The sequence below is a fragment of the Haemaphysalis longicornis genome, unplaced genomic scaffold (assembly GCF_048455015.1).
Source record: "Haemaphysalis longicornis isolate Haplotype H1 unplaced genomic scaffold, Haemaphysalis longicornis Haplotype H1 scaffold_7, whole genome shotgun sequence".
Taxonomy (NCBI): Eukaryota; Metazoa; Arthropoda; class Arachnida; order Ixodida; family Ixodidae; genus Haemaphysalis; species Haemaphysalis longicornis.
Genome location: NW_027526422.1, coordinates 172,528,127 through 172,535,311, shown reverse-complemented (window position 1 = coordinate 172,535,311; position 7,185 = coordinate 172,528,127). Strand labels below are relative to the sequence as shown.

The 7,185-nt window shown below is 51.1% G+C and overlaps 1 pseudogene; it reads left to right on the top strand.

Moving 5' to 3' along the window:
* Nucleotides 1–4,865: 4,865 nt before the first annotated feature.
* Nucleotides 4,866–6,968, top strand: LOC144145525 (uncharacterized; annotated as a pseudogene).
* Nucleotides 6,969–7,185: the final 217 nt, after the last annotated feature.

Below are 7,185 nucleotides of genomic sequence, written 5' to 3'. Positions count from 1 at the left end.
CTTTAGTCATCTCTTCCAAGTACTGCTTATGGGAGAACGGAAGGGGGAGGGGGAAGATATGAGACAGGAGGGAACGATGGCCTTTGATGGCGAATCACGTGTTTTGTATATTCCCGACCTGTCCTCACCATGAAATGTGTTTTCACTCTCCGGATCGTCACTAAACCCCTCTCCCCTAGCATGACAGCGCACCATCCTCAACTGCGGCAGAGAGAGGGAACAATCACGTGGTTTACGCTGTCGATAGCTGGTCACCTATACCAGGGGTTATTGCTGTCTTCTCAGCGGACTGGCGGAGATCGTGCGGCAACGGTAAGCAAGCTTATCAGCAATATTTTCTCATTTCTAGCTAAAATGTGTACAAATGCCGGACAGATTTTGTAACATATTTGCAAATGAGGCCTTCCACGCGTTATCTTGAGGCTCTTGGGGTGTAACTGAGCAGTCAGTACCTATGTAGGTTGTAGTTGAACACATTCCAGTAATGCAGTGCAGACTTACGGCGAAACACAGTTTCTTCATATTCATCATGAAAACCAGCACAAGGACAAAAGAAAAGGGGACGACGGCACAGCGCTGACAGTTTCGTCTTACTCCTTTTTTGTTGATGCCAGGTACGCGTGGCTTTTCAAACAAAGACAACCGAGTTCACGGTGCGAAATCTAATGGCATCGGTCGCTTTTACTGAATGGGGTTGGGGCAGGAGCGCATTCTCGTTGTTCGGCCGAACTTACACAGTCTGTGATGTTTGCTCGCAGATGTTCACCAACTCCCCTGCGGCGCTGTGGGGGCACCAGCTAGTCGGCGACAGCATGCTGACGAGGCTGGCGGTGCAAACTTCAGGCTTGCCTCGTCGCGCAATAGGTGAGACTGGTGGCAGTTCTATCACTCGGCTACAAAGCTAAGCTGCTAATAGAGAGTTTAGCATAGCGGGTCCCGTACGCTACGCTAAGTTTAGCGGGTCCCGACTGCGCATGCGCGCGCAGGGCGAGGTGCGGAACGAATGTGCGCATTCCTTCCGCGGAGCGGGCGCCCATGCCTTGCTGAGACTGCGACGAATTTGTTCGGGTGAAGGGGGATCTCTTTGCCCTCTCCGCGCGCGCATGCGCAGTAGGGTCCCGCTACCCGCTAAACCTAGCGTAGCGTACGGGAGCCGCTATGCTAAAAATCTCTAATAAGTGTGTAAGCGTTGCGTGTTGCTGACCGCCTGAATTTTCTTTCGCACCCAGAGAGCCCAACGCTTGTACCGGGTTGCCGTGCGCGGAGGCTGATTAGTTGCCTGAGAAACCTCCGCCACATGGAGCCCATGGTCGTCCTGATGATCGGCACCAACGACCTGCGTCTGGTATGCACAACAGATGCAATTCTGCCTCTGAGCTAAGGGTATGCTCAGAATTTCTGCATCAACACTGCCATTTTCATTCTTCTTTTTTTCACAGGCCAGAACCATGGACGACGCGTACCAATTGATTGCGGATTTGGAGGTCGTATTGGTGCTGTTACTCGGACGCGGATGTGGTGTTGTCGTGATGACGCTGCCGCCGGTGGCCCGCGCTGCGCGGTCCAGCTCCCACTGGCGAATTCTGAATGCCGTGAACGCGTGGATCCTCGGGCTGACTATGGGTACTATGTCTCTCTTTACGACAGTTTGCGGCAGAGAATAACCTGTTCGTTGCGCTACTTTCACGCAGACGGAGTTGTTGCTCTTGAAATCCATCGCCTCTTTGTGCTGGGCAGACGTCGTGTCCGCTATTGCCTGTACGAGCGGTAAGTTGTCCCGGCTACATAGGTTGTAGTGTAATCAACACTGACACATTTACAGGCGGATGGGGTCGGACCGGCGGCTGGACATGGTGTACTGGAACGAAAAGGCGATGGGTCGTGTGACGATGGTGCTGAGGGACGTCATCGACGCCTGAACACACCCTCCTCCTCTTCTCAGCAAAAAAAAAAACGGATAAGTATCAGTTGCACTGCTTTGAAAAGAACTCGATTATTTCGCAATCTGTTCATACGTAATTTCACACCGACCATACATTTAGGACTCAATTTCCGTTGCAAAAGCACGTAGACTCGAAATTTGTTTATTTTATCTTTTACCTAATGATTTTTTTTCAATTTCACTTCTATGTCCTTTTTCCCCTTCAGGTATGCATAAACTTCCTTAGTACGTAGAAAAAATATTTTTATAGCTGAATTGTGCTGACCGCCACTTCACCATTTCGTTTTGCTGGCCGCATCCGGCATGATTATTTCAAGCGTAGTTATAAATAATCAAAATTAGTCCCGAGAACACCCCATTGTATTGACGAAACATTCCCGTGATATTTTATAACGCGCGTTTTGCTATTGCGCTAGCATCACTGCCCCATTGCAGGATAGCTTGGCTCTTCTTATAGATCATTTGTTTTTGCTCATAGCGTGCACATATCTCACCCATTCTTTTTTTCCTTTTTTACAGCGGAGTTCGGCCACGGCCAACTCCCACCGGGAAGCAAGGGTGGGTTGAAAAGCAATTTCCTGCGATCTCCTGCGCTTGCCTGTGGGAGCTGAAGCCGCTGAGCGACGTATATGCTGAAGCTGATATGGTCTTCGCACTTCGCCCCCACCCCCCCCTCTCATACCACCAGCTGTAATATTTATGTTGGAAGCTAAATAAATATTTCCTCTGACTCGGCGTGCTATGCTCAGTTTCATCCGGTGTAAAGCCGTGATTGCAGTGCAAAGCATGTGGGCTGAAAGGTTCTACGAAATGTTGACTGCCGCAGTGAGATGTTGGCTCTATTTTCGAGGCGATCACGTGGGATGCCACAAAGACATGTGATGTCGGAAAAAAATTTCGAACAGTAGCACGAGGATAAATTCAACAGCGCACCTGTCGCTTCCTTTGACTGGACAAAATGCTTTCGGCATCTTTTGACCTCTATCTTGAACATGCATGATGAATTACGTTTGGTGCCGGAAGGCAAGAATAGAAGACAGGCCATCTGATACTTGCGCATATGGCGCAGTCTATTATATTTGCAGTATTATGTATGTAATACGATAAAAAAACTTTTGTGCCAGACTTAGCTTGCAACCCATACTAGGGTACAAAGGTGTTCTGATTCCGGCTAAAGTTGCTATGACATCAACACAGAGGACATTATTGCACAGCGGGAAAGACGAGGATAGAAGGAAATACACAAGGCCCGTGCCGACGATTTAGCGGCGGTCCATTGAGAAAAACCGCCTGAAATATATCAAGAGACGCCGATAATTTTCACAATATCTCTTTCTTCATTCCTTTACACCGAGCTTTCTTTCTGCTCTTTTTGTAATGTGCGCTGCCAATCATGGCGACATATGTATTGCTCATTCGTCCAACGTTTCACCCCAACAACAGTGAAACGTTTAGTTGATTATTCTGTTTTATTTGTGCTACGCGCGTGTACAGAGCAAAAGCTCTTCAGCGCGATTTCGGAGGCCGAGCGCCGAGCAACTCGCGGCAAGAAAGAAGGCAGGGCCAATCCAGCAACCCACCCCCCCCCCCGTGCACGGCGGCGAACAGAATCGGTTGTTCATGGTTCAGGTTCGGACAAAAGGAGCGTCTCCCCTCGCGAATCGCAGGCGGAGGGGAGGGGACGCCGGTACGGGGAACATCGCGCCCGGAAAGCCTGTGCCGGTATTTTCGTCCGCCACGGGTGGGTGGCGTAGTCTGGTGGCAAACTCTGAACTAATTCCAACATGGCGGGTGTGGGACCGCCACCTTAACCTTAAGATAACCGAAAACATCACCTTCCCAGAGGCGCGAAAGAGGTTCGCCTCCTTCCCTCTCGGCAGGTACGCCGACGCAGCTCGCCGGGGGGCGGAGCGGCGTTTGGTTTCGGCGGGGACCCAGTACCGCGAGTCGGACTTGGTCCCGCCCCCGCCCCCCCCTGGGTTGCCTCTGGCAGCCCAACCCGCCTCCGCGCCGCTCGCTGAGCCAGCAGCGGTTGTGGTGGCAACCTCTTCCGTCGGGACCGGTGCCGCTCCCGTCCCGGCCTCCCCATCCTCCAGTGCGTTGGAGGGTGCCATGGACACCACGGGCCCCGCACCAGCTTCCACCGCCTCCGCACCGCCCGTGCCACTTCTGGTGCCTCCGACACCTGCGGCGGTGGCGGGTCAAACGAAGGGCCCCCGAAGGGGGGCCAAGTCCGGGGGGCCCGGTTCGACGGGCACACCCAGGACATCGGACGACGAGATGGACGTCGTGCCGTTCTTGCCTGCAAAATGAAATTCCCAATTCCATCATTATACAGATTCTTTGAGTGTTGTCCGCGCACTGTCATCGCACAAGCCCCCCAAGAACCACATAGTTAATCTTGTATTCAACACTACCATGTCCGTGTATGCACAAAAGCACGAGCTGGTTCTCTGCTGGGTCCCAGGACACGCAGGGATCGTTGGGAACGAGTTGGCAGACGAGAGGGCTGCTGCTGCTGCACTCAGGAACACTGTGGACATTACAACGGTACCCTACACAGCCCCGCAGGGGGCATCTGCTAAAGCAGATGTTTGCGTGTACTGTGCGACACCACGGACCCCGAGCACCCACGTCTAGCCGTACGTGGCAGCGCCGTGACCGGGGAAAAGAGGGTCCTGGTGGTTGAGCCGACGCCGAGTGCTTGGACCTTTAAGGCCCCTTGGCGAAGGCAACACACCACTTTGGCCTCCGCTTCTCGTAGACGGCACCTCCGGTCTGACCCGCCCGGGGGGAATCGGCAGTCGCCTTTTCCTGTCCTCCCCTTCAACCTTTCACTTTCCTATCTTCTCTCTAACAACTTTCCTGTCGTCTCGTTCTTTCTCAGTTTCCTTTTTTCCTGGTGGCTAGGGTTAACCTTGTGTGGCGGACAACCCTGTGTTCAGCCATATTTGGTTATAGTCGCGGTGTACAGCTGGCGTAGGCATGACTTGGTCACGAGTTCATGTCCCGTCCCCTTGTTGGGCTCCATGGTGGGTGGCTGGCACCATGGCCGAACAGTTTTTTCAATTTATGGCTTCCTTTTTTCGCCCATCTGATCCCTCTCGTAAAAGAGGAGGCACCGATGCAACCGCCCAGTTTTTCACGAAGAACGTTGCCAACTTTCCACGCTTCCACGTAATACACAGCAGTGACGAAGAGAAGACTGCCTGACTTGTGTCGCCATTTCTAGTCGCAAAGACCCTAACTGCCACCATTGGGGAAGGCTATAAGATCAAGAAGCTTGCAAATGGAGACCTTCTACTCGAAGTACTTTACAAACATCAGCTCGACAAGCTCTCAGCGTTAACTTCTTTCGGAGAAATTCCTGTAACTGTCAGTGAGCACCGATCACTAAATACAGTCCGCGGAGTCATCTCAGATGACGACCTAAAGTATGTGTCCGAGGAAGAGCTTCTAGAAGGTCTGAAGGAACAAAATGTGACAAATGTCTTCCGTATCAAAATCAGAAGAGAAAACAAAGAAATTCAGACAAGGCATATCGTCCTCACCTTTGCATCAAGCATCCTCCCAGAATCTGTGGAGGTGGGCTATACCAAAATGAAACTTCGACCCTACATCCCCAACCCACGGCGATGCTACAAATGCCAACGCTATGGCCACGGCTCATTGAACTGCCGGGGCCAACAGACATGTGCGAAATGTGCCTCTCATGAACACCCTCCTGAAAACTGTCAAGCCCAAACATATCTTTGTGTAAACTGTGAGGGCAACCACGCAGCGTACTCACGTGTTTGCCCTGCATGGAAAAAAGAAAAAGAGATAATAACACTCAAAGTAACAGAGAACCTGACATTTCGCGAAGCACGGAGGCGACTCTCCTCGGCGCATACGCGACCCTACTCCGTTGTGGTGCAACAGGGCGCAGCATCACAGCGGTCTTCGGCGCTTGCTGAAGCCACACAGAGTGAGGTTCCAGCAAGGCACCCCGCGCCCCCGGTGGAAGCAGCTAGCGCTGCGCCACCACCTCCAAAGCGGGCTGCACGGACCTCTGGTTCGGCAGTCTCCAAGGCCTCACCCCACACGGTGAGGTCAAACAGTTCGACACACGTGCGTTCTGCACGAACCTCCAGCGTCTCCGAAGAGACGATGGACACATCTGAAGGAGGTTCTGCGCCCTCTACGTCGGATGGGCGGCGGAACTCCCTAGACAACATAAAGAGAAACAAGCCCCGAATCACAGGACCGAAAACCTAGTTTTCACCCCACCAAAAAAAGCAGCATGGCATTCATTGTCCACTGGAATTGCAGAGGACTTTTAAATAATTTAAATGACATCAAAGACATCTTCGCCACACACTCTCCTGTAGCCGTTTGTGTTCAGGAAACAAACTTAGGTCCTAAACACCATAATATACTCAAAGGTTACCAGGTCTTTCGCTGCGACCGAGAGCAGGCGAGTAGGCTCTCGGGCGGAGTGGCAATAATTGTCCAAAATGGCATAGCAACTCGAGAAGACAAACTTAAAACTAGGCTAGAAGCAGTGGCGGTCACCCTGCTTGCATTTAAAACAATTACAGTGTGCTGCGTGTACATTGAACCACACCTCACAGTAACACTGCAAGATTTTGAAGACTTGGTAAACCAACTACCGGAGCCTTTTTTAATAGTTGGCGATTTTAATGCCCACTCTTCTTTTTGGGGGAGCGAAAAAACTGACGCAAGGGGGCAGATTTTAGAGGATTTTATTTTATCCAATAATGTTTGTCTTTTAAACACCGGCAAACCTACATACTGCTCTCCAAGCTCAGGGAAAATGAGCTGCATAGATTTATCCTTTAGTTCACCGAGTGTTTTTAGCGATATTAAGTGGGATGTCATTGATAACCCATACGGGAGCGATCATCTACCTGTAATCATTAGCGTAACATCATCATCACCAACCATTATCCCGACAAAACCACGCAGGTGGAAACTTCAGTTTGCCGACTGGGGTCTTTTTACTTCCGAAGCTACTTTAGACCAAGTTTTTTTCGGACACACTGAGCATCGACGAATTGAATGAAAGGTTTACATCTTGCATTCTTAAGGCTGCACGCTTAGCTATTCCGCAGTCCTCGGGAATGGTGAGACAAAACAACAAAGTATGGTGGACACAAGAGTGTAAGGAAGCCAAAAAGCAGCAAAACAAAGCATGGGGAGTCTTGCGAAGATATCGAACGCAAGAAAATTTATTAGAGTTT